A 24,115-nucleotide genomic window follows, 5' to 3' on the forward strand; every position below is an offset into this window, starting at 1 on the left:
GCCCACTACATGCCAAGAAGATTCGTGCAAGCGTGTCTGTTTCTGTAGTGTAGTGGTTATCACGTTCGCTTTACACGCGAAAGGTCCCTGGTTCGAGACCGGGCAGAAACAGCAGCTTTCTGTTTTTCACACAGTTTGCATTTACTCTCTCAACTTATAGGAAAGCTGAGATAATGGAAGCTGTCTATCCCTCACCAGCGTGATGTACTGTGCTCCAGGGGCATCAGTGACAGCTCAAAAAGAGAAGTGACGATAGTTTGCGCTATTCGTTTGCACGTCCTTGTGTACTGAAGGTTGGGCCTACTTCATGAAAGCAAGGCATGAGAGCAGAAATGGTTTTATTGACCTCACCGAGAGCATACACCTAGAACAAACAAAATGTCTGAAGGATAGAGGCATTTTCATTTCTTGTTCGATGACGGCCATGGAAAAGACAGCAACCATATTGCAGAAGAGAGCAGCATGTGCAGTTGCTTGCTTTGGGTGAAGCATTCACTAACTCGCTGCCAATAACCCCCGGAGCCGGTGCGAAAGGCGACTCTTGTGTGCCTCGGCTCGTTGGTCTAGGGGTATGATTCTCGCTTAGGGTGCGAGAGGTCCCGGGTTCAAATCCCGGACGAGCCCTTTTTCAGAGGTAAACATACGAATCCTACTCAAAACTCACAATGCCTGACTATTTCTCATTACACTCGCCGCATTGTTGCACAAAATATTTTGAACCTCAGAAGAAACATGGATCACCATGCTTTTTCTGCCTTCATGCTTAGTCTGTGTGTGTCCCAGGTGATGCTTTCCCAAGGTGTACTTGCTGGCATTTAGGCATCAGATATTTGTCTGTCGATGCCTGCATAAGTCAATTTTTAATACGTCTAATTGCAAGCATGTTGGCTGATATCTCTGCAGTTTTCACACTTGCTCCTCGCTTTCTGAGTGGCTGCTGATACAGCAGAATAGAAGTAGAGAGAATCCTTGAGAGGAACCTTGCTCTAACAGTAAAACACAGCAAGTGAGTTTCTGTTGTGTAGTGGTCATCACGTTCGCCTAACACGCGAAAGGTCCCCGGTTCGAGACTGTGCATGAGCTGCTTTTATGTGCACCCTCTAAAACCTTATTATCTCAATGCAAGCTTAAGAAGAGGCGGTCCTTGAACCCAGCGAGCCGTGGGAAACTTCCTTTACTTTTGCAAGACGAAACAAATTAATCCGCATCCATCAGTGGTCGCTCTTGTGCCTAGCTTTTTTTTTGTCATGCCATGTTGTATTGTGGGGTCTTTACACTTGTGACATTGCTGTGAACGTTGTAAGTGCAAACATTGGCAGGTGCAGTCAGAAGAGTCAGATCTGTGCACACCCAGGGCTGTCAGGATGGCCGAGTGGTCTAAGGCGCCAGACTCAAGAGAGCTTGATCTTCAGTGCAACTGAGACTTCTGGTCTCCTCATGGAGGCGTGGGTTCAAATCCCACTTCTGACAGGTTTCTTTTACACCCTTAAATCGTCCTGTTTTTTGCAGTGCATTCCCCACACACCACAATCTTTGCACGGACCTGTAACATATGACGAGAAATCCACCAACGATCAGGCTGGTCCCTCAATCACAATTCCATGTATTCCTGGAAGGGACACCTCAGGCACACCTTCCGTTAAATTTGCACTCCATCACACAAACTGCCGTGCTAGTTTCTCATTAAGCAGTTGATCCCATCTTTGTTGTGAGGCTCTCCTGCCACCTTTTGGGCGGAGAAGGCACTGTCCCTGCAACAACACAGGCAGACATGTTCAACAGGGCTTCCTGGTTATGTGGGAGGAGCAGATTGTCATTGGTCCCCCCTTGCGAATTTTAATTTACATAAGGAAGACAGAGAGGTAGCTGGGAGTAGGCAGTACACACGGACATTGAACTCTATCTTGTGATTTGCAGCCAATTCTAGATTGAGGCAGGAGGAAAGGAGGTGATTTGCCCAACAATGGCCATACTGGGAATTCAGCCACCCTGGGGCTCCCAGGTGAGTGTTTCAGTCCTGCGAGCCACTCATATAAATCTCGCCTGATCGAGCCTGATCGAGCGCTGAGTGAGCGTGTTTGAATCCAAGAATCAAATGCCTCTGTCTTAGGAGCAAGAATTGGCAGGCCCTCCCTTGCATCTGGGGTGGAAGTCTATGGGGTAAGTGTCCAGGACTTGCAGAGGAGTACAAGTGCCAGAAAGTGCCTGCAGTTCTCATCAGCGCCTTTTTTCTGCTCTCTGGCAGCTAGGATATCGACTGATCCCTTCCTTGCAAGAGTGAAAAAAACAACACCTTGAGAGAAAACATGACTTTGTGTGGTTCACATAGAGAGAGAGCAGCCAAATAGCCCTGCTTTGTTTCTGAAAGACGCATCAGAAATTGCTTAAAATGCCGACTGGGGAATCAGGCTCGTTGGTCTAGGGGTATGATTCTCGCTTCGGGTGCGAGAGGTCCCGGGTTCAAATCCCGGACGAGCCCATGCTGTGGAATTATTTTTAGGCTGCTTATTATATAGGGCCATTTCTTCTTTTCAATGCTATAAGACGCCGTGTATGGTGAGAAAGTTCCTTTCCCTCTACGCTATTTCCCACTTTTGGCGTATAGAATTTCAGTGCCGGACTTCTTTGCAACTGCTTTTCTGGGGTGGACCATCAGTGTAGGAAAATTAAATGCAAAGTGTTTTTCTAGTGTGATTTCAGGTATGGTTTTAAAATCGCCTTTTGGAATAAAAGTGGTCCTCGTTCCTTTCTTACAAAGAAAGAGATCGGGTAAGGAGGGTCCAACTTTGAGCTTCATGGACATTGGCCCTTGGTCTGTGCATTCCAGCCCACTACATGCCAAGAAGATTCGTGCAAGCGTGTCTGTTTCTGTAGTGTAGTGGTTATCACGTTCGCTTTAAACGCGAAAGGTCCCTGGTTCGAGACCGGGCAGAAACAGCAGCTTTCTGTTTTTCACACAGTTTGCATTTACTCTCTCAACTTATAGGAAAGCTGAGATAATGGAAGCTGTCTATCCCTCACCAGCGTGATGTACTGTGCTCCAGGGGCATCAGTGACAGCTCAAAAAGAGAAGTGACGATAGTTTGCGCTATTCGTTTGCACGTCCTTGTGTACTGAAGGTTGGGCCTACTTCATGAAAGCAAGGCATGAGAGCAGAAATGGTTTTATTGACCTCACCGAGAGCATACACCTAGAACAAACAAAATGTCTGAAGGATAGAGGCATTTTCATTTCTTGTTCGATGACGGCCATGGAAAAGACAGCAACCATATTGCAGAAGAGAGCAGCATGTGCAGTTGCTTGCTTTGGGTGAAGCATTCACTAACTCGCTGCCAATAACCCCCGGAGCCGGTGCGAAAGGCGACTCTTGTGTGCCTCGGCTCGTTGGTCTAGGTGTATGATTCTCGCTTAGGGTGCGAGAGGTCCCGGGTTCAAATCCCGGACGAGCCCTTTTTCAGAGGTAAACATACGAATCCTACTCAAAACTCACAATGCCTGACTATTTCTCATTACACTCGCCGCATTGTTGCACAAAATATTTTGAACCTCAGAAGAAACATGGATCACCATGCTTTTTCTGCCTTCATGCTTAGTCTGTGTGTGTCCCAGGTGATGCTTTCCCAAGGTGTACTTGCTGGCATTTAGGCATCAGATATTTGTCTGTCGATGCCTGCATAAGTCAATTTTTAATACGTCTAATTGCAAGCATGTTGGCTGATATCTCTGCAGTTTTCACACTTGCTCCTCGCTTTCTGAGTGGCTGCTGATACAGCAGAATAGAAGTAGAGAGAATCCTTGAGAGGAACCTTGCTCTAACAGTAAAACACAGCAAGTGAGTTTCTGTAGTGTAGTGGTCATCACGTTCGCCTAACACGCGAAAGGTCCCCGGTTCGAGACTGTGCATGAGCTGCTTTTATGTGCACCCTCTAAAACCTTATTATCTCAATGCAAGCTTAAGAAGAGGCGGTCCTTGAACCCAGCGAGCCGTGGGAAACTTCCTTTACTTTTGCAAGACGAAACAAATTAATCCGCATCCATCAGTGGTCGCTCTTGTGCCTAGCTTTTTTTTTGTCATGCCATGTTGTATTGTGGGGTCTTTACACTTGTGACATTGCTGTGAACGTTGTAAGTGCAAACATTGGCAGGTGCAGTCAGAAGAGTCAGATCTGTGCACACCCAGGGCTGTCAGGATGGCCGAGTGGTCTAAGGCGCCAGACTCAAGAGAGCTTGATCTTCAGTGCAACTGAGACTTCTGGTCTCCTCATGGAGGCGTGGGTTCAAATCCCACTTCTGACAGGTTTCTTTAACACCCTTAAATCGTCCTGTTTTTTGCAGTGCATTCCCCACACACCACAATCTTTGCACGGACCTGTAACATATGACGAGAAATCCACCAACGATCAGGCTGGTCCCTCAATCACAATTCCATGTATTCCTGGAAGGGACACCTCAGGCACACCTTCCGTTAAATTTGCACTCCATCACACAAACTGCCGTGCTGGTTTCTCATTAAGCAGTTGATCCCATCTTTGTTGTGAGGCTCTCCTGCCACCTTTTGGGCGGAGAAGGCACTGTCCCTGCAACAACACAGGCAGACATGTTCAACAGGGCTTCCTGGTTATGTGGGAGGAGCAGATTGTCATTGGTCCCCCCTTGCGAATTTTAATTTACATAAGGAAGACAGAGAGGTAGCTGGGAGTAGGCAGTACACACGGACATTGAACTCTATCTTGTGATTTGCAGCCAATTCTAGATTGAGGCAGGAGGAAAGGAGGTGATTTGCCCAACAATGGCCATACTGGGAATTCAGCCACCCTGGGGCTCCCAGGTGAGTGTTTCAGTCCTGCGAGCCACTCATATAAATCTCGCCTGATCGAGCCTGATCGAGCGCTGAGTGAGCGTGTTTGAATCCAAGAATCAAATGCCTCTGTCTTAGGAGCAAGAATTGGCAGGCCCTCCCTTGCATCTGGGGTGGAAGTCTATGGGGTAAGTGTCCAGGACTTGCAGAGGAGTACAAGTGCCAGAAAGTGCCTGCAGTTCTCATCAGCGCCTTTTTTCTGCTCTCTGGCAGCTAGGATATCGACTGATCCCTTCCTTGCAAGAGTGAAAAAAACAACACCTTGAGAGAAAACATGACTTTGTGTGGTTCACATAGAGAGAGAGCAGCCAAATAGCCCTGCTTTGTTTCTGAAAGACGCATCAGAAATTGCTTAAAATGCCGACTGGGGAATCAGGCTCGTTGGTCTAGGGGTATGATTCTCGCTTCGGGTGCGAGAGGTCCCGGGTTCAAATCCCGGACGAGCCCATGCTGTGGAATTATTTTTAGGCTGCTTATTATATAGGGCCATTTCTTCTTTTCAATGCTATAAGACGCCGTGTATGGTGAGAAAGTTCCTTTCCCTCTACGCTATTTCCCACTTTTGGCGTATAGAATTTCAGTGCCGGACTTCTTTGCAACTGCTTTTCTGGGGTGGACCATCAGTGTAGGAAAATTAAATGCAAAGTGTTTTTCTAGTGTGATTTCAGGTATGGTTTTAAAATCGCCTTTTGGAATAAAAGTGGTCCTCGTTCCTTTCTTCCAAAGAAAGAGATCGGGTAAGGAGGGTCCAACTTTGAGCTTCATGGACATTGGCCCTTGGTCTGTGCATTCCAGCCCACTACATGCCAAGAAGATTCGTGCAAGCGTGTCTGTTTCTGTAGTGTAGTGGTTATCACGTTCGCTTTACACGCGAAAGGTCCCTGGTTCGAGACCGGGCAGAAACAGCAGCTTTCTGTTTTTCACACAGTTTGCATTTACTCTCTCAACTTATAGGAAAGCTGAGATAATGGAAGCTGTCTATCCCTCACCAGCGTGATGTACTGTGCTCCAGGGGCATCAGTGACAGCTCAAAAAGAGAAGTGACGATAGTTTGCGCTATTCGTTTGCACGTCCTTGTGTACTGAAGGTTGGGCCTACTTCATGAAAGCAAGGCATGAGAGCAGAAATGGTTTTATTGACCTCACCGAGAGCATACACCTAGAACAAACAAAATGTCTGAAGGATAGAGGCATTTTCATTTCTTGTTCGATGACGGCCATGGAAAAGACAGCAACCATATTGCAGAAGAGAGCAGCATGTGCAGTTGCTTGCTTTGGGTGAAGCATTCACTAACTCGCTGCCAATAACCCCCGGAGCCGGTGCGAAAGGCGACTCTTGTGTTCCTCGGCTCGTTGGTCTAGGTGTATGATTCTCGCTTAGGGTGCGAGAGGTCCCGGGTTCAAATCCCGGACGAGCCCTTTTTCAGAGGTAAACATACGAATCCTACTCAAAACTCACAATGCCTGACTATTTCTCATTACACTCGCCGCATTGTTGCACAAAATATTTTGAACCTCAGAAGAAACATGGATCACCATGCTTTTTCTGCCTTCATGCTTAGTCTGTGTGTGTCCCAGGTGATGCTTTCCCAAGGTGTACTTGCTGGCATTTAGGCATCAGATATTTGTCTGTCGATGCCTGCATAAGTCAATTTTTAATACGTCTAATTGCAAGCATGTTGGCTGATATCTCTGCAGTTTTCACACTTGCTCCTCGCTTTCTGAGTGGCTGCTGATACAGCAGAATAGAAGTAGAGAGAATCCTTGAGAGGAACCTTGCTCTAACAGTAAAACACAGCAAGTGAGTTTCTGTAGTGTAGTGGTCATCACGTTCGCCTAACACGCGAAAGGTCCCCGGTTCGAGACTGTGCATGAGCTGCTTTTATGTGCACCCTCTAAAACCTTATTATCTCAATGCAAGCTTAAGAAGAGGCGGTCCTTGAACCCAGCGAGCCGTGGGAAACTTCCTTTACTTTTGCAAGACGAAACAAATTAATCCGCATCCATCAGTGGTCGCTCTTGTGCCTAGCTTTTTTTTTGTCATGCCATGTTGTATTGTGGGGTCTTTACACTTGTGACATTGCTGTGAACGTTGTAAGTGCAAACATTGGCAGGTGCAGTCAGAAGAGTCAGATCTGTGCACACCCAGGGCTGTCAGGATGGCCGAGTGGTCTAAGGCGCCAGACTCAAGAGAGCTTGATCTTCAGTGCAACTGAGACTTCTGGTCTCCTCATGGAGGCGTGGGTTCAAATCCCACTTCTGACAGGTTTCTTTTACACCCTTAAATCGTCCTGTTTTTTGCAGTGCATTCCCCACACACCACAATCTTTGCACGGACCTGTAACATATGACGAGAAATCCACCAACGATCAGGCTGGTCCCTCAATCACAATTCCATGTATTCCTGGAAGGGACACCTCAGGCACACCTTCCGTTAAATTTGCACTCCATCACACAAACTGCCGTGCTGGTTTCTCATTAAGCAGTTGATCCCATCTTTGTTGTGAGGCTCTCCTGCCACCTTTTGGGCGGAGAAGGCACTGTCCCTGCAACAACACAGGCAGACATGTTCAACAGGGCTTCCTGGTTATGTGGGAGGAGCAGATTGTCATTGGTCCCCCCTTGCGAATTTTAATTTACATAAGGAAGACAGAGAGGTAGCTGGGAGTAGGCAGTACACACGGACATTGAACTCTATCTTGTGATTTGCAGCCAATTCTAGATTGAGGCAGGAGGAAAGGAGGTGATTTGCCCAACAATGGCCATACTGGGAATTCAGCCACCCTGGGGCTCCCAGGTGAGTGTTTCAGTCCTGCGAGCCACTCATATAAATCTCGCCTGATCGAGCCTGATCGAGCGCTGAGTGAGCGTGTTTGAATCCAAGAATCAAATGCCTCTGTCTTAGGAGCAAGAATTGGCAGGCCCTCCCTTGCATCTTGGGCGGAAGTCTATGGGGTAAGTGTCCAGGACTTGCAGAGGAGTACAAGTGCCAGAAAGTGCCTGCAGTTCTCATCAGCGCCTTTTTTCTGCTCTCTGGCAGCTAGGATATCGACTGATCCCTTCCTTGCAAGAGTGAAAAAAACAACACCTTGAGAGAAAACATGACTTTGTGTGGTTCACATAGAGAGAGAGCAGCCAAATAGCCCTGCTTTGTTTCTGAAAGACGCATCAGAAATTGCTTAAAATGCCGACTGGGGAATCAGGCTCGTTGGTCTAGGGGTATGATTCTTGCTTCGGGTGCGAGAGGTCCCGGGTTCAAATCCCGGACGAGCCCATGCTGTGGAATTATTTCTAGGCTGCTTATTATATAGGGCCATTTCTTCTTTTCAATGCTATAAGACGCCGTGTATGGTGAGAAAGTTCCTTTCCCTCTACGCTATTTCCCACTTTTGGCGTATAGAATTTCAGTGCCGGACTTCTTTGCAACTGCTTTTCTGGGGTGGACCATCAGTGTAGGAAAATTAAACGCAAAGTGTTTTTCTAGTGTGATTTCAGGTATGGTTTTAAAATCGCCTTTTGGAATAAAAGTGGTCCTCGTTCCTTTCTTCCAAAGAAAGAGATCGGGTAAGGAGGGTCCAACTTTGAGCTTCATGGACATTGGCCCTTGGTCTGTGCATTCCAGCCCACTACATGCCAAGAAGATTCGCGCAAGCGTGTCTGTTTCTGTAGTGTAGTGGTTATCACGTTCGCTTTACACGCGAAAGGTCCCTGGTTCGAGACCGGGCAGAAACAGCAGCTTTCTGTTTTTCACACAGTTTGCATTTACTCTCTCAACTTATAGGAAAGCTGAGATAATGGAAGCTGTCTATCCCTCACCAGCGTGATGTACTGTGCTCCAGGGGCATCAGTGACAGCTCAAAAAGAGAAGTGACGATAGTTTGCGCTATTCGTTTGCACGTCCTTGTGTACTGAAGGTTGGGCCTACTTCATGAAAGCAAGGCATGAGAGCAGAAATGGTTTTATTGACCTCACCGAGAGCATACACCTAGAACAAACAAAATGTCTGAAGGATAGAGGCATTTTCATTTCTTGTTCGATGACGGCCATGGAAAAGACAGCAACCATATTGCAGAAGAGAGCAGCATGTGCAGTTGCTTGCTTTGGGTGAAGCATTCACTAACTCGCTGCCAATAACCCCCGGAGCCGGTGCGAAAGGCGACTCTTGTGTGCCTCGGCTCGTTGGTCTAGGGGTATGATTCTCGCTTAGGGTGCGAGAGGTCCCGGGTTCAAATCCCGGACGAGCCCTTTTTCAGAGGTAAACATACGAATCCTACTCAAAACTCACAATGCCTGACTATTTCTCATTACACTCGCCGCATTGTTGCACAAAATATTTTGAACCTCAGAAGAAACATGGATCACCATGCTTTTTCTGCCTTCATGCTTAGTCTGTGTGTGTCCCAGGTGATGCTTTCCCAAGGTGTACTTGCTGGCATTTAGGCATCAGATATTTGTCTGTCGATGCCTGCATAAGTCAATTTTTAATACGTCTAATTGCAAGCATGTTGGCTGATATCTCTGCAGTTTTCACACTTGCTCCTCGCTTTCTGAGTGGCTGCTGATACAGCAGAATAGAAGTAGAGAGAATCCTTGAGAGGAACCTTGCTCTAACAGTAAAACACAGCAAGTGAGTTTCTGTAGTGTAGTGGTCATCACGTTCGCCTAACACGCGAAAGGTCCCCGGTTCGAGACTGTGCATGAGCTGCTTTTATGTGCACCCTCTAAAACCTTATTATCTCAATGCAAGCTTAAGAAGAGGCGGTCCTTGAACCCAGCGAGCCGTGGGAAACTTCCTTTACTTTTGCAAGACGAAACAAATTAATCCGCATCCATCAGTGGTCGCTCTTGTGCCTAGCTTTTTTTTTGTCATGCCATGTTGTATTGTGGGGTCTTTACACTTGTGACATTGCTGTGAACGTTGTAAGTGCAAACATTGGCAGGTGCAGTCAGAAGAGTCAGATCTGTGCACACCCAGGGCTGTCAGGATGGCCGAGTGGTCTAAGGCGCCAGACTCAAGAGAGCTTGATCTTCAGTGCAACTGAGACTTCTGGTCTCCTCGTGGAGGCGTGGGTTCAAATCCCACTTCTGACAGGTTTCTTTTACACCCTTAAATCGTCCTGTTTTTTGCAGTGCATTCCCCACACACCACAATCTTTGCACGGACCTGTAACATATGACGAGAAATCCACCAACGATCAGGCTGGTCCCTCAATCACAATTCCATGTATTCCTGGAAGGGACACCTCAGGCACACCTTCCGTTAAATTTGCACTCCATCACACAAACTGCCGTGCTGGTTTCTCATTAAGCAGTTGATCCCATCTTTGTTGTGAGGCTCTCCTGCCACCTTTTGGGCGGAGAAGGCACTGTCCCTGCAACAACACAGGCAGACATGTTCAACAGGGCTTCCTGGTTATGTGGGAGGAGCAGATTGTCATTGGTCCCCCCTTGCGAATTTTAATTTACATAAGGAAGACAGAGAGGTAGCTGGGAGTAGGCAGTACACACGGACATTGAACTCTATCTTGTGATTTGCAGCCAATTCTAGATTGAGGCAGGAGGAAAGGAGGTGATTTGCCCAACAATGGCCATACTGGGAATTCTGCCACCCTGGGGCTCCCAGGTGAGTGTTTCAGTCCTGCGAGCCACTCATATAAATCTCGCCTGATCGAGCCTGATCGAGCGCTGAGTGAGCGTGTTTGAATCCAAGAATCAAATGCCTCTGTCTTAGGAGCAAGAATTGGCAGGCCCTCCCTTGCATCTGGGGTGGAAGTCTATGGGGTAAGTGTCCAGGACTTGCAGAGGAGTACAAGTGCCAGAAAGTGCCTGCAGTTCTCATCAGCGCCTTTTTTCTGCTCTCTGGCAGCTAGGATATCGACTGATCCCTTCCTTGCAAGAGTGAAAAAAACAACACCTTGAGAGAAAACATGACTTTGTGTGGTTCACATAGAGAGAGAGCAGCCAAATAGCCCTGCTTTGTTTCTGAAAGACGCATCAGAAATTGCTTAAAATGCCGACTGGGGAATCAGGCTCGTTGGTCTAGGGGTATGATTCTTGCTTCGGGTGCGAGAGGTCCCGGGTTCAAATCCCGGACGAGCCCATGCTGTGGAATTATTTCTAGGCTGCTTATTATATAGGGCCATTTCTTCTTTTCAATGCTATAAGACGCCGTGTATGGTGAGAAAGTTCCTTTCCCTCTACGCTATTTCCCACTTTTGGCGTATAGAATTTCAGTGCCGGACTTCTTTGCAACTGCTTTTCTGGGGTGGACCATCAGTGTAGGAAAATTAAACGCAAAGTGTTTTTCTAGTGTGATTTCAGGTATGGTTTTAAAATCGCCTTTTGGAATAAAAGTGGTCCTCGTTCCTTTCTTCCAAAGAAAGAGATCGGGTAAGGAGGGTCCAACTTTGAGCTTCATGGACATTGGCCCTTGGTCTGTGCATTCCAGCCCACTACATGCCAAGAAGATTCGTGCAAGCGTGTCTGTTTCTGTAGTGTAGTGGTTATCACGTTCGCTTTACACGCGAAAGGTCCCTGGTTCGAGACCGGGCAGAAACAGCAGCTTTCTGTTTTTCACACAGTTTGCATTTACTCTCTCAACTTATAGGAAAGCTGAGATAATGGAAGCTGTCTATCCCTCACCAGCGTGATGTACTGTGCTCCAGGGGCATCAGTGACAGCTCAAAAAGAGAAGTGACGATAGTTTGCGCTATTCGTTTGCACGTCCTTGTGTACTGAAGGTTGGGCCTACTTCATGAAAGCAAGGCATGAGAGCAGAAATGGTTTTATTGACCTCACCGAGAGCATACACCTAGAACAAACAAAATGTCTGAAGGATAGAGGCATTTTCATTTCTTGTTCGATGACGGCCATGGAAAAGACAGCAACCATATTGCAGAAGAGAGCAGCATGTGCAGTTGCTTGCTTTGGGTGAAGCATTCACTAACTCGCTGCCAATAACCCCCGGAGCCGGTGCGAAAGGCGACTCTTGTGTGCCTCGGCTCGTTGGTCTAGGGGTATGATTCTCGCTTAGGGTGCGAGAGGTCCCGGGTTCAAATCCCGGACGAGCCCTTTTTCAGAGGTAAACATACGAATCCTACTCAAAACTCACAATGCCTGACTATTTCTCATTACACTCGCCGCATTGTTGCACAAAATATTTTGAACCTCAGAAGAAACATGGATCACCATGCTTTTTCTGCCTTCATGCTTAGTCTGTGTGTGTCCCAGGTGATGCTTTCCCAAGGTGTACTTGCTGGCATTTAGGCATCAGATATTTGTCTGTCGATGCCTGCATAAGTCAATTTTTAATACGTCTAATTGCAAGCATGTTGGCTGATATCTCTGCAGTTTTCACACTTGCTCCTCGCTTTCTGAGTGGCTGCTGATACAGCAGAATAGAAGTAGAGAGAATCCTTGAGAGGAACCTTGCTCTAACAGTAAAACACAGCAAGTGAGTTTCTGTAGTGTAGTGGTCATCACGTTCGCCTAACACGCGAAAGGTCCCCGGTTCGAGACTGTGCATGAGCTGCTTTTATGTGCACCCTCTAAAACCTTATTATCTCAATGCAAGCTTAAGAAGAGGCGGTCCTTGAACCCAGCGAGCCGTGGGAAACTTCCTTTACTTTTGCAAGACGAAACAAATTAATCCGCATCCATCAGTGGTCGCTCTTGTGCCTAGCTTTTTTTTTGTCATGCCATGTTGTATTGTGGGGTCTTTACACTTGTGACATTGCTGTGAACGTTGTAAGTGCAAACATTGGCAGGTGCAGTCAGAAGAGTCAGATCTGTGCACACCCAGGGCTGTCAGGATGGCCGAGTGGTCTAAGGCGCCAGACTCAAGAGAGCTTGATCTTCAGTGCAACTGAGACTTCTGGTCTCCTCGTGGAGGCGTGGGTTCAAATCCCACTTCTGACAGGTTTCTTTTACACCCTTAAATCGTCCTGTTTTTTGCAGTGCATTCCCCACACACCACAATCTTTGCACGGACCTGTAACATATGACGAGAAATCCACCAACGATCAGGCTGGTCCCTCAATCACAATTCCATGTATTCCTGGAAGGGACACCTCAGGCACACCTTCCGTTAAATTTGCACTCCATCACACAAACTGCCGTGCTGGTTTCTCATTAAGCAGTTGATCCCATCTTTGTTGTGAGGCTCTCCTGCCACCTTTTGGGCGGAGAAGGCACTGTCCCTGCAACAACACAGGCAGACATGTTCAACAGGGCTTCCTGGTTATGTGGGAGGAGCAGATTGTCATTGGTCCCCCCTTGCGAATTTTAATTTACATAAGGAAGACAGAGAGGTAGCTGGGAGTAGGCAGTACACACGGACATTGAACTCTATCTTGTGATTTGCAGCCAATTCTAGATTGAGGCAGGAGGAAAGGAGGTGATTTGCCCAACAATGGCCATACTGGGAATTCTGCCACCCTGGGGCTCCCAGGTGAGTGTTTCAGTCCTGCGAGCCACTCATATAAATCTCGCCTGATCGAGCCTGATCGAGCGCTGAGTGAGCGTGTTTGAATCCAAGAATCAAATGCCTCTGTCTTAGGAGCAAGAATTGGCAGGCCCTCCCTTGCATCTGGGGTGGAAGTCTATGGGGTAAGTGTCCAGGACTTGCAGAGGAGTACAAGTGCCAGAAAGTGCCTGCAGTTCTCATCAGCGCCTTTTTTCTGCTCTCTGGCAGCTAGGATATCGACTGATCCCTTCCTTGCAAGAGTGAAAAAAACAACACCTTGAGAGAAAACATGACTTTGTGTGGTTCACATAGAGAGAGAGCAGCCAAATAGCCCTGCTTTGTTTCTGAAAGACGCATCAGAAATTGCTTAAAATGCCAACTGGGGAATCAGGCTCGTTGGTCTAGGGGTATGATTCTCGCTTCGGGTGCGAGAGGTCCCGGGTTCAAATCCCGGACGAGCCCATGCTGTGGAATTATTTTTAGGCTGCTTATTATATAGGGCCATTTCTTCTTTTCAATGCTATAAGACGCCGTGTATGGTGAGAAAGTTCCTTTCCCTCTACGCTATTTCCCACTTTTGGCGTATAGAATTTCAGTGCCGGACTTCTTTGCAACTGCTTTTCTGGGGTGGACCATCAGTGTAGGAAAATTAAATGCAAAGTGTTTTTCTAGTGTGATTTCAGGTATGGTTTTAAAATCGCCTTTTGGAATAAAAGTGGTCCTCGTTCCTTTCTTCCAAAGAAAGAGATCGGGTAAGGAGGGTCCAACTTTGAGCTTCATGGACATTGGCCCTTGGTCTGTGCATTCCAGCCCACTACATGCCAAGAAGATTCGTGCAAGCGTGTCTGTTTCTGTAGTGTAGTGGTTATCACGTTCGCTTTACACGCGAAAGGTCCCTGGTTCGAGACCGGGCAGAAACAGCAGCTTTCTGTTTTTCACACAGTTTGCATTTACTCTCTCAACTTATAGGAAAGCTGAGATAATGGAAGCTGTCTATCCCTCACCAGCGTGATGTACTGTGCTCCAGGGGCATCAGTGACAGCTCAAAAAGAGAAGTGACGATAGTTTGCGCTATTCGTTTGCACGTCCTTGTGTACTGAAGGTTGGGCCTACTTCATGAAAGCAAGGCATGAGAGCAGAAATGGTTTTATTGACCTCACCGAGAGCATACACCTAGAACAAACAAAATGTCTGAAGGATAGAGGCATTTTCATTTCTTGTTCGATGACGGCCATGGAAAAGACAGCAACCATATTGCAGAAGAGAGCAGCATGTGCAGTTGCTTGCTTTGGGTGAAGCATTCACTAACTCGCTGCCAATAACCCCCGGAGCCGGTGCGAAAGGCGACTCTTGTGTTCCTCGGCTCGTTGGTCTAGGTGTATGATTCTCGCTTAGGGTGCGAGAGGTCCCGGTTTCAAATCCCGGACGAGCCCTTTTTCAGAGGTAAACATACGAATCCTACTCAAAACTCACAATGCCTGACTATTTCTCATTACACTCGCCGCATTGTTGCACAAAATATTTTGAACCTCAGAAGAAACATGGATCACCATGCTTTTTCTGCCTTCATGCTTAGTCTGTGTGTGTCCCAGGTGATGCTTTCCCAAGGTGTACTTGCTGGCATTTAGGCATCAGATATTTGTCTGTCGATGCCTGCATAAGTCAATTTTTAATACGTCTAATTGCAAGCATGTTGGCTGATATCTCTGCAGTTTTCACACTTGCTCCTCGCTTTCTGAGTGGCTGCTGATACAGCAGAATAGAAGTAGAGAGAATCCTTGAGAGGAACCTTGCTCTAACAGTAAAACACAGCAAGTGAGTTTCTGTAGTGTAGTGGTCATCACGTTCGCCTAACACGCGAAAGGTCCCCGGTTCGAGACTGTGCATGAGCTGCTTTTATGTGCACCCTCTAAAACCTTATTATCTCAATGCAAGCTTAAGAAGAGGCGGTCCTTGAACCCAGCGAGCCGTGGGAAACTTCCTTTACTTTTGCAAGACGAAACAAATTAATCCGCATCCATCAGTGGTCGCTCTTGTGCCTAGCTTTTTTTTTGTCATGCCATGTTGTATTGTGGGGTCTTTACACTTGTGACATTGCTGTGAACGTTGTAAGTGCAAACATTGGCAGGTGCAGTCAGAAGAGTCAGATCTGTGCACACCCAGGGCTGTCAGGATGGCCGAGTGGTCTAAGGCGCCAGACTCAAGAGAGCTTGATCTTCAGTGCAACTGAGACTTCTGGTCTCCTCATGGAGGCGTGGGTTCAAATCCCACTTCTGACAGGTTTCTTTTACACCCTTAAATCGTCCTGTTTTTTGCAGTGCATTCCCCACACACCACAATCTTTGCACGGACCTGTAACATATGACGAGAAATCCACCAACGATCAGGCTGGTCCCTCAATCACAATTCCATGTATTCCTGGAAGGGACACCTCAGGCACACCTTCCGTTAAATTTGCACTCCATCACACAAACTGCCGTGCTGGTTTCTCATTAAGCAGTTGATCCCATCTTTGTTGTGAGGCTCTCCTGCCACCTTTTGGGCGGAGAAGGCACTGTCCCTGCAACAACACAGGCAGACATGTTCAACAGGGCTTCCTGGTTATGTGGGAGGAGCAGATTGTCATTGGTCCCCCCTTGCGAATTTTAATTTACATAAGGAAGACAGAGAGGTAGCTGGGAGTAGGCAGTACACACGGACATTGAACTCTATCTTGTGATTTGCAGCCAATTCTAGATTGAGGCAGGAGGAAAGGAGGTGATTTGCCCAACAATGGCCATACTGGGAATTCAGCCACCCTGGGGCTCCCAGGTGAGTGTTTCAGTCCTGCGAGCCACTCATATAAATCTCGCCTGATCGAGCCTGATCGAGCGCTGAGTGAGCGTGTTTGAATCCAAGAATCAAATGCCTCTGTCTTAGGAGCAAGAATTGGCAGGCCCTCCCTTGCATCTGGGGTGGAAGTCTATGGGGTAAGTGTCCAGGACTTGCAGAGGAGTACAAGTGCCAGAAAGTGCCTGCAGTTCTCATCAGCGCCTTTTTTCTGCTCTCTGGCAGCTAGGATATCGACTGATCCCTTCCTTGCAAGAGTGAAAAAAACAACACCTTGAGAGAAAACATGACTTTGTGTGGTTCACATAGAGAGAGAGCAGCCAAATAGCCCTGCTTTGTTTCTGAAAGACGCATCAGAAATTGCTTAAAATGCCGACTGGGGAATCAGGCTCGTTGGTCTAGGGGTATGATTCTTGCTTCGGGTGCGAGAGGTCCCGGGTTCAAATCCCGGACGAGCCCATGCTGTGGAATTATTTCTAGGCTGCTTATTATATAGGGCCATTTCTTCTTTTCAATGCTATAAGACGCCGTGTATGGTGAGAAAGTTCCTTTCCCTCTACGCTATTTCCCACTTTTGGCGTATAGAATTTCAGTGCCGGACTTCTTTGCAACTGCTTTTCTGGGGTGGACCATCAGTGTAGGAAAATTAAATGCAAAGTGTTTTTCTAGTGTGATTTCAGGTATGGTTTTAAAATCGCCTTTTGGAATAAAAGTGGTCCTCGTTCCTTTCTTCCAAAGAAAGAGATCGGGTAAGGAGGGTCCAACTTTGAGCTTCATGGACATTGGCCCTTGGTCTGTGCATTCCAGCCCACTACATGCCAAGAAGATTCGTGCAAGCGTGTCTGTTTCTGTAGTGTAGTGGTTATCACGTTCGCTTTACACGCGAAAGGTCCCTGGTTCGAGACCGGGCAGAAACAGCAGCTTTCTGTTTTTCACACAGTTTGCATTTACTCTCTCAACTTATAGGAAAGCTGAGATAATGGAAGCTGTCTATCCCTCACCAGCGTGATGTACTGTGCTCCAGGGGCATCAGTGACAGCTCAAAAAGAGAAGTGACGATAGTTTGCGCTATTCGTTTGCACGTCCTTGTGTACTGAAGGTTGGGCCTACTTCATGAAAGCAAGGCATGAGAGCAGAAATGGTTTTATTGACCTCACCGAGAGCATACACCTAGAACAAACAAAATGTCTGAAGGATAGAGGCATTTTCATTTCTTGTTCGATGACGGCCATGGAAAAGACAGCAACCATATTGCAGAAGAGAGCAGCATGTGCAGTTGCTTGCTTTGGGTGAAGCATTCACTAACTCGCTGCCAATAACCCCCGGAGCCGGTGCGAAAGGCGACTCTTGTGTGCCTCGGCTCGTTGGTCTAGGGGTATGATTCTCGCTTAGGGTGCGAGAGGTCCCGGGTTCAAATCCCGGACGAGCCCTTTTTCAGAGGTAAACATACGAATCCTACTCAAAACTCACAATGCCTGACTATTTCTCATTACACTCGCCGCATTGTTGCACAAAATATTTTGAACCTCAGAAGAAACATGGATCACCATGCTTTTTCTGCCTTCATGCTTAGTCTGTGTGTGTCCCAGGTGATGCTTTCCCAAGGTGTACTTGCTGGCATTTAGGCATCAGATATTTGTCTGTCGATGCCTGCATAAGTCAATTTTTAATACGTCTAATTGCAAGCATGTTGGCTGATATCTCTGCAGTTTTCACACTTGCTCCTCGCTTTCTGAGTGGCTGCTGATACAGCAGAATAGAAGTAGAGAGAATCCTTGAGAGGAACCTTGCTCTAACAGTAAAACACAGCAAGTGAGTTTCTGTAGTGTAGTGGTCATCACGTTCGCCTAACACGCGAAAGGTCCCCGGTTCGAGACTGTGCATGAGCTGCTTTTATGTGCACCCTCTAAAACCTTATTATCTCAATGCAAGCTTAAGAAGAGGCGGTCCTTGAACCCAGCGAGCCGTGGGAAACTTCCTTTACTTTTGCAAGACGAAACAAATTAATCCGCATCCATCAGTGGTCGCTCTTGTGCCTAGCTTTTTTTTTGTCATGCCATGTTGTATTGTGGGGTCTTTACACTTGTGACATTGCTGTGAACGTTGTAAGTGCAAACATTGGCAGGTGCAGTCAGAAGAGTCAGATCTGTGCACACCCAGGGCTGTCAGGATGGCCGAGTGGTCTAAGGCGCCAGACTCAAGAGAGCTTGATCTTCAGTGCAACTGAGACTTCTGGTCTCCTCGTGGAGGCGTGGGTTCAAATCCCACTTCTGACAGGTTTCTTTTACACCCTTAAATCGTCCTGTTTTTTGCAGTGCATTCCCCACACACCACAATCTTTGCACGGACCTGTAACATATGACGAGAAATCCACCAACGATCAGGCTGGTCCCTCAATCACAATTCCATGTATTCCTGGAAGGGACACCTCAGGCACACCTTCCGTTAAATTTGCACTCCATCACACAAACTGCCGTGCTGGTTTCTCATTAAGCAGTTGATCCCATCTTTGTTGTGAGGCTCTCCTGCCACCTTTTGGGCGGAGAAGGCACTGTCCCTGCAACAACACAGGCAGACATGTTCAACAGGGCTTCCTGGTTATGTGGGAGGAGCAGATTGTCATTGGTCCCCCCTTGCGAATTTTAATTTACATAAGGAAGACAGAGAGGTAGCTGGGAGTAGGCAGTACACACGGACATTGAACTCTATCTTGTGATTTGCAGCCAATTCTAGATTGAGGCAGGAGGAAAGGAGGTGATTTGCCCAACAATGGCCATACTGGGAATTCAGCCACCCTGGGGCTCCCAGGTGAGTGTTTCAGTCCTGCGAGCCACTCATATAAATCTCGCCTGATCGAGCCTGATCGAGCGCTGAGTGAGCGTGTTTGAATCCAAGAATCAAATGCCTCTGTCTTAGGAGCAAGAATTGGCAGGCCCTCCCTTGCATCTGGGGTGGAAGTCTATGGGGTAAGTGTCCAGGACTTGCAGAGGAGTACAAGTGCCAGAAAGTGCCTGCAGTTCTCATCAGCGCCTTTTTTCTGCTCTCTGGCAGCTAGGATATCGACTGATCCCTTCCTTGCAAGAGTGAAAAAAACAACACCTTGAGAGAAAACATGACTTTGTGTGGTTCACATAGAGAGAGAGCAGCCAAATAGCCCTGCTTTGTTTCTGAAAGACGCATCAGAAATTGCTTAAAATGCCGACTGGGGAATCAGGCTCGTTGGTCTAGGGGTATGATTCTCGCTTCGGGTGCGAGAGGTCCCGGGTTCAAATCCCGGACGAGCCCATGCTGTGGAATTATTTTTAGGCTGCTTATTATATAGGGCCATTTCTTCTTTTCAATGCTATAAGACGCCGTGTATGGTGAGAAAGTTCCTTTCCCTCTACGCTATTTCCCACTTTTGGCGTATAGAATTTCAGTGCCGGACTTCTTTGCAACTGCTTTTCTGGGGTGGACCATCAGTGTAGGAAAATTAAATGCAAAGTGTTTTTCTAGTGTGATTTCAGGTATGGTTTTAAAATCGCCTTTTGGAATAAAAGTGGTCCTCGTTCCTTTCTTCCAAAGAAAGAGATCGGGTAAGGAGGGTCCAACTTTGAGCTTCATGGACATTGGCCCTTGGTCTGTGCATTCCAGCCCACTACATGCCAAGAAGATTCGTGCAAGCGTGTCTGTTTCTGTAGTGTAGTGGTTATCACGTTCGCTTTACACGCGAAAGGTCCCTGGTTCGAGACCGGGCAGAAACAGCAGCTTTCTGTTTTTCACACAGTTTGCATTTACTCTCTCAACTTATAGGAAAGCTGAGATAATGGAAGCTGTCTATCCCTCACCAGCGTGATGTACTGTGCTCCAGGGGCATCAGTGACAGCTCAAAAAGAGAAGTGACGATAGTTTGCGCTATTCGTTTGCACGTCCTTGTGTACTGAAGGTTGGGCCTACTTCATGAAAGCAAGGCATGAGAGCAGAAATGGTTTTATTGACCTCACCGAGAGCATACACCTAGAACAAACAAAATGTCTGAAGGATAGAGGCATTTTCATTTCTTGTTCGATGACGGCCATGGAAAAGACAGCAACCATATTGCAGAAGAGAGCAGCATGTGCAGTTGCTTGCTTTGGGTGAAGCATTCACTAACTCGCTGCCAATAACCCCCGGAGCCGGTGCAAAAGGCGACTCTTGTGTTCCTCGGCTCGTTGGTCTAGGGGTATGATTCTCGCTTAGGGTGCGAGAGGTCCCGGTTTCAAATCCCGGACGAGCCCTTTTTCAGAGGTAAACATACGAATCCTACTCAAAACTCACAATGCCTGACTATTTCTCATTACACTCGCCGCATTGTTGCACAAAATATTTTGAACCTCAGAAGAAACATGGATCACCATGCTTTTTCTGCCTTCATGCTTAGTCTGTGTGTGTCCCAGGTGATGCTTTCCCAAGGTGTACTTGCTGGCATTTAGGCATCAGATATTTGTCTGTCGATGCCTGCATAAGTCAATTTTTAATACGTCTAATTGCAAGCATGTTGGCTGATATCTCTGCAGTTTTCACACTTGCTCCTCGCTTTCTGAGTGGCTGCTGATACAGCAGAATAGAAGTAGAGAGAATCCTTGAGAGGAACCTTGCTCTAACAGTAAAACACAGCAAGTGAGTTTCTGTAGTGTAGTGGTCATCACGTTCGCCTAACACGCGAAAGGTCCCCGGTTCGAGACTGTGCATGAGCTGCTTTTATGTGCACCCTCTAAAACCTTATTATCTCAATGCAAGCTTAAGAAGAGGCGGTCCTTGAACCCAGCGAGCCGTGGGAAACTTCCTTTACTTTTGCAAGACGAAACAAATTAATCCGCATCCATCAGTGGTCGCTCTTGTGCCTAGCTTTTTTTTTGTCATGCCATGTTGTATTGTGGGGTCTTTACACTTGTGACATTGCTGTGAACGTTGTAAGTGCAAACATTGGCAGGTGCAGTCAGAAGAGTCAGATCTGTGCACACCCAGGGCTGTCAGGATGGCCGAGTGGTCTAAGGCGCCAGACTCAAGAGAGCTTGATCTTCAGTGCAACTGAGACTTCTGGTCTCCTCATGGAGGCGTGGGTTCAAATCCCACTTCTGACAGGTTTCTTTTACACCCTTAAATCGTCCTGTTTTTTGCAGTGCATTCCCCACACACCACAATCTTTGCACGGACCTGTAACATATGACGAGAAATCCACCAACGATCAGGCTGGTCCCTCAATCACAATTCCATGTATTCCTGGAAGGGACACCTCAGGCACACCTTCCGTTAAATTTGCACTCCATCACACAAACTGCCGTGCTGGTTTCTCATTAAGCAGTTGATCCCATCTTTGTTGTGAGGCTCTCCTGCCACCTTTTGGGCGGAGAAGGCACTGTCCCTGCAACAACACAGGCAGACATGTTCAACAGGGCTTCCTGGTTATGTGGGAGGAGCAGATTGTCATTGGTCCCCCCTTGCGAATTTTAATTTACATAAGGAAGACAGAGAGGTAGCTGGGAGTAGGCAGTACACACGGACATTGAACTCTATCTTGTGATTTGCAGCCAATTCTAGATTGAGGCAGGAGGAAAGGAGGTGATTTGCCCAACAATGGCCATACTGGGAATTCTGCCACCCTGGGGCTCCCAGGTGAGTGTTTCAGTCCTGCGAGCCACTCATATAAATCTCGCCTGATCGAGCCTGATCGAGCGCTGAGTGAGCGTGTTTGAATCCAAGAATCAAATGCCTCTGTCTTAGGAGCAAGAATTGGCAGGCCCTCCCTTGCATCTGGGGTGGAAGTCTATGGGGTAAGTGTCCAGGACTTGCAGAGGAGTACAAGTGCCAGAAAGTGCCTGCAGTTCTCATCAGCGCCTTTTTTCTGCTCTCTGGCAGCTAGGATATCGACTGATCCCTTCCTTGCAAGAGTGAAAAAAACAACACCTTGAGAGAAAACATGACTTTGTGTGGTTCACATAGAGAGAGAGCAGCCAAATAGCCCTGCTTTGTTTCTGAAAGACGCATCAGAAATTGCTTAAAATGCCAACTGGGGAATCAGGCTCGTTGGTCTAGGGGTATGATTCTCGCTTCGGGTGCGAGAGGTCCCGGGTTCAAATCCCGGACGAGCCCATGCTGTGGAATTATTTTTAGGCTGCTTATTATATAGGGCCATTTCTTCTTTTCAATGCTATAAGACGCCGTGTATGGTGAGAAAGTTCCTTTCCCTCTACGCTATTTCCCACTTTTGGCGTATAGAATTTCAGTGCCGGACTTCTTTGCAACTGCTTTTCTGGGGTGGACCATCAGTGTAGGAAAATTAAATGCAAAGTGTTTTTCTAGTGTGATTTCAGGTATGGTTTTAAAATCGCCTTTTGGAATAAAAGTGGTCCTCGTTCCTTTCTTCCAAAGAAAGAGATCGGGTAAGGAGGGTCCAACTTTGAGCTTCATGGACATTGGCCCTTGGTCTGTGCATTCCAGCCCACTACATGCCAAGAAGATTCGTGCAAGCGTGTCTGTTTCTGTAGTGTAGTGGTTATCACGTTCGCTTTACACGCGAAAGGTCCCTGGTTCGAGACCGGGCAGAAACAGCAGCTTTCTGTTTTTCACACAGTTTGCATTTACTCTCTCAACTTATAGGAAAGCTGAGATAATGGAAGCTGTCTATCCCTCACCAGCGTGATGTACTGTGCTCCAGGGGCATCAGTGACAGCTCAAAAAGAGAAGTGACGATAGTTTGCGCTATTCGTTTGCACGTCCTTGTGTACTGAAGGTTGGGCCTACTTCATGAAAGCAAGGCATGAGAGCAGAAATGGTTTTATTGACCTCACCGAGAGCATACACCTAGAACAAACAAAATGTCTGAAGGATAGAGGCATTTTCATTTCTTGTTCGATGACGGCCATGGAAAAGACAGCAACCATATTGCAGAAGAGAGCAGCATGTGCAGTTGCTTGCTTTGGGTGAAGCATTCACTAACTCGCTGCCAATAACCCCCGGAGCCGGTGCGAAAGGCGACTCTTGTGTTCCTCGGCTCGTTGGTCTAGGTGTATGATTCTCGCTTAGGGTGCGAGAGGTCCCGGTTTCAAATCCCGGACGAGCCCTTTTTCAGAGGTAAACATACGAATCCTACTCAAAACTCACAATGCCTGACTATTTCTCATTACACTCGCCGCATTGTTGCACAAAATATTTTGAACCTCAGAAGAAACATGGATCACCATGCTTTTTCTGCCTTCATGCTTAGTCTGTGTGTGTCCCAGGTGATGCTTTCCCAAGGTGTACTTGCTGGCATTTAGGCATCAGATATTTGTCTGTCGATGCCTGCATAAGTCAATTTTTAATACGTCTAATTGCAAGCATGTTGGCTGATATCTCTGCAGTTTTCACACTTGCTCCTCGCTTTCTGAGTGGCTGCTGATACAGCAGAATAGAAGTAGAGAGAATCCTTGAGAGGAACCTTGCTCTAACAGTAAAACACAGCAAGTGAGTTTCTGTAGTGTAGTGGTCATCACGTTCGCCTAACACGCGAAAGGTCCCCGGTTCGAGACTGTGCATGAGCTGCTTTTATGTGCACCCTCTAAAACCTTATTATCTCAATGCAAGCTTAAGAAGAGGCGGTCCTTGAACCCAGCGAGCCGTGGGAAACTTCCTTTACTTTTGCAAGACGAAACAAATTAATCCGCATCCATCAGTGGTCGCTCTTGTGCCTAGCTTTTTTTTTGTCATGCCATGTTGTATTGTGGGGTCTTTACACTTGTGACATTGCTGTGAACGTTGTAAGTGCAAACATTGGCAGGTGCAGTCAGAAGAGTCAGATCTGTGCACACCCAGGGCTGTCAGGATGGCCGAGTGGTCTAAGGCGCCAGACTCAAGAGAGCTTGATCTTCAGTGCAACTGAGACTTCTGGTCTCCTCATGGAGGCGTGGGTTCAAATCCCACTTCTGACAGGTTTCTTTTACACCCTTAAATCGTCCTGTTTTTTGC

At 47.2% G+C, this 24,115-nt stretch overlaps 26 non-coding genes across 26 annotated transcripts; all 26 read left to right on the forward strand.

Annotated features, from left to right (window-relative positions):
* The first annotated feature begins 38 nt into the window (after positions 1 to 38).
* On the forward strand, positions 39 to 111 carry TRNAV-UAC (transfer RNA valine (anticodon UAC)). The gene has a single exon. It is a non-coding gene; the product is annotated as a tRNA-Val (tRNA).
* A 441-nt stretch (positions 112 to 552) lies between these two features.
* On the forward strand, positions 553 to 624 carry TRNAP-AGG (transfer RNA proline (anticodon AGG)). The gene has a single exon. It is a non-coding gene; the product is annotated as a tRNA-Pro (tRNA).
* A 734-nt stretch (positions 625 to 1,358) lies between these two features.
* On the forward strand, positions 1,359 to 1,470 carry TRNAL-CAA (transfer RNA leucine (anticodon CAA)). Its single transcript has 2 exons — positions 1,359 to 1,396; positions 1,425 to 1,470. It is a non-coding gene; the product is annotated as a tRNA-Leu (tRNA).
* Positions 1,471 to 2,407: 937 nt separating this feature from the next.
* TRNAP-CGG (transfer RNA proline (anticodon CGG)) lies at positions 2,408 to 2,479 on the forward strand. Its single transcript has one exon. It is a non-coding gene; the product is annotated as a tRNA-Pro (tRNA).
* A 1,705-nt stretch (positions 2,480 to 4,184) lies between these two features.
* Positions 4,185 to 4,296, forward strand: TRNAL-CAA (transfer RNA leucine (anticodon CAA)). The gene is made up of 2 exons: positions 4,185 to 4,222; positions 4,251 to 4,296. It is a non-coding gene; the product is annotated as a tRNA-Leu (tRNA).
* A 937-nt stretch (positions 4,297 to 5,233) lies between these two features.
* Positions 5,234 to 5,305, forward strand: TRNAP-CGG (transfer RNA proline (anticodon CGG)). Its single transcript has one exon. It is a non-coding gene; the product is annotated as a tRNA-Pro (tRNA).
* Positions 5,306 to 5,690: 385 nt separating this feature from the next.
* TRNAV-UAC (transfer RNA valine (anticodon UAC)) lies at positions 5,691 to 5,763 on the forward strand. Its single transcript has one exon. It is a non-coding gene; the product is annotated as a tRNA-Val (tRNA).
* A 1,247-nt stretch (positions 5,764 to 7,010) lies between these two features.
* TRNAL-CAA (transfer RNA leucine (anticodon CAA)) lies at positions 7,011 to 7,122 on the forward strand. The gene is made up of 2 exons: positions 7,011 to 7,048; positions 7,077 to 7,122. It is a non-coding gene; the product is annotated as a tRNA-Leu (tRNA).
* Positions 7,123 to 8,059: 937 nt separating this feature from the next.
* On the forward strand, positions 8,060 to 8,131 carry TRNAP-CGG (transfer RNA proline (anticodon CGG)). Its single transcript has one exon. It is a non-coding gene; the product is annotated as a tRNA-Pro (tRNA).
* A 385-nt stretch (positions 8,132 to 8,516) lies between these two features.
* On the forward strand, positions 8,517 to 8,589 carry TRNAV-UAC (transfer RNA valine (anticodon UAC)). Its single transcript has one exon. It is a non-coding gene; the product is annotated as a tRNA-Val (tRNA).
* Positions 8,590 to 9,030: 441 nt separating this feature from the next.
* Positions 9,031 to 9,102, forward strand: TRNAP-AGG (transfer RNA proline (anticodon AGG)). The gene has a single exon. It is a non-coding gene; the product is annotated as a tRNA-Pro (tRNA).
* A 1,783-nt stretch (positions 9,103 to 10,885) lies between these two features.
* Positions 10,886 to 10,957, forward strand: TRNAP-CGG (transfer RNA proline (anticodon CGG)). Its single transcript has one exon. It is a non-coding gene; the product is annotated as a tRNA-Pro (tRNA).
* Positions 10,958 to 11,342: 385 nt separating this feature from the next.
* On the forward strand, positions 11,343 to 11,415 carry TRNAV-UAC (transfer RNA valine (anticodon UAC)). The gene has a single exon. It is a non-coding gene; the product is annotated as a tRNA-Val (tRNA).
* A 441-nt stretch (positions 11,416 to 11,856) lies between these two features.
* TRNAP-AGG (transfer RNA proline (anticodon AGG)) lies at positions 11,857 to 11,928 on the forward strand. Its single transcript has one exon. It is a non-coding gene; the product is annotated as a tRNA-Pro (tRNA).
* Positions 11,929 to 13,711: 1,783 nt separating this feature from the next.
* Positions 13,712 to 13,783, forward strand: TRNAP-CGG (transfer RNA proline (anticodon CGG)). The gene has a single exon. It is a non-coding gene; the product is annotated as a tRNA-Pro (tRNA).
* A 385-nt stretch (positions 13,784 to 14,168) lies between these two features.
* Positions 14,169 to 14,241, forward strand: TRNAV-UAC (transfer RNA valine (anticodon UAC)). Its single transcript has one exon. It is a non-coding gene; the product is annotated as a tRNA-Val (tRNA).
* Positions 14,242 to 15,488: 1,247 nt separating this feature from the next.
* On the forward strand, positions 15,489 to 15,600 carry TRNAL-CAA (transfer RNA leucine (anticodon CAA)). The gene is made up of 2 exons: positions 15,489 to 15,526; positions 15,555 to 15,600. It is a non-coding gene; the product is annotated as a tRNA-Leu (tRNA).
* Positions 15,601 to 16,537: 937 nt separating this feature from the next.
* Positions 16,538 to 16,609, forward strand: TRNAP-CGG (transfer RNA proline (anticodon CGG)). Its single transcript has one exon. It is a non-coding gene; the product is annotated as a tRNA-Pro (tRNA).
* Positions 16,610 to 16,994: 385 nt separating this feature from the next.
* TRNAV-UAC (transfer RNA valine (anticodon UAC)) lies at positions 16,995 to 17,067 on the forward strand. The gene has a single exon. It is a non-coding gene; the product is annotated as a tRNA-Val (tRNA).
* Positions 17,068 to 17,508: 441 nt separating this feature from the next.
* Positions 17,509 to 17,580, forward strand: TRNAP-AGG (transfer RNA proline (anticodon AGG)). Its single transcript has one exon. It is a non-coding gene; the product is annotated as a tRNA-Pro (tRNA).
* Positions 17,581 to 19,363: 1,783 nt separating this feature from the next.
* On the forward strand, positions 19,364 to 19,435 carry TRNAP-CGG (transfer RNA proline (anticodon CGG)). Its single transcript has one exon. It is a non-coding gene; the product is annotated as a tRNA-Pro (tRNA).
* A 385-nt stretch (positions 19,436 to 19,820) lies between these two features.
* Positions 19,821 to 19,893, forward strand: TRNAV-UAC (transfer RNA valine (anticodon UAC)). Its single transcript has one exon. It is a non-coding gene; the product is annotated as a tRNA-Val (tRNA).
* A 1,247-nt stretch (positions 19,894 to 21,140) lies between these two features.
* Positions 21,141 to 21,252, forward strand: TRNAL-CAA (transfer RNA leucine (anticodon CAA)). The gene is made up of 2 exons: positions 21,141 to 21,178; positions 21,207 to 21,252. It is a non-coding gene; the product is annotated as a tRNA-Leu (tRNA).
* A 937-nt stretch (positions 21,253 to 22,189) lies between these two features.
* Positions 22,190 to 22,261, forward strand: TRNAP-CGG (transfer RNA proline (anticodon CGG)). The gene has a single exon. It is a non-coding gene; the product is annotated as a tRNA-Pro (tRNA).
* Positions 22,262 to 22,646: 385 nt separating this feature from the next.
* Positions 22,647 to 22,719, forward strand: TRNAV-UAC (transfer RNA valine (anticodon UAC)). The gene has a single exon. It is a non-coding gene; the product is annotated as a tRNA-Val (tRNA).
* A 1,247-nt stretch (positions 22,720 to 23,966) lies between these two features.
* On the forward strand, positions 23,967 to 24,078 carry TRNAL-CAA (transfer RNA leucine (anticodon CAA)). The gene is made up of 2 exons: positions 23,967 to 24,004; positions 24,033 to 24,078. It is a non-coding gene; the product is annotated as a tRNA-Leu (tRNA).
* The last annotated feature ends 37 nt before the right edge of the window (positions 24,079 to 24,115 follow it).

Source organism: Triturus cristatus, chromosome 10 (genome assembly GCF_964204655.1).
Source record: "Triturus cristatus chromosome 10, aTriCri1.1, whole genome shotgun sequence".
In the NCBI taxonomy this organism is placed as follows: Eukaryota; Metazoa; Chordata; class Amphibia; order Caudata; family Salamandridae; genus Triturus; species Triturus cristatus.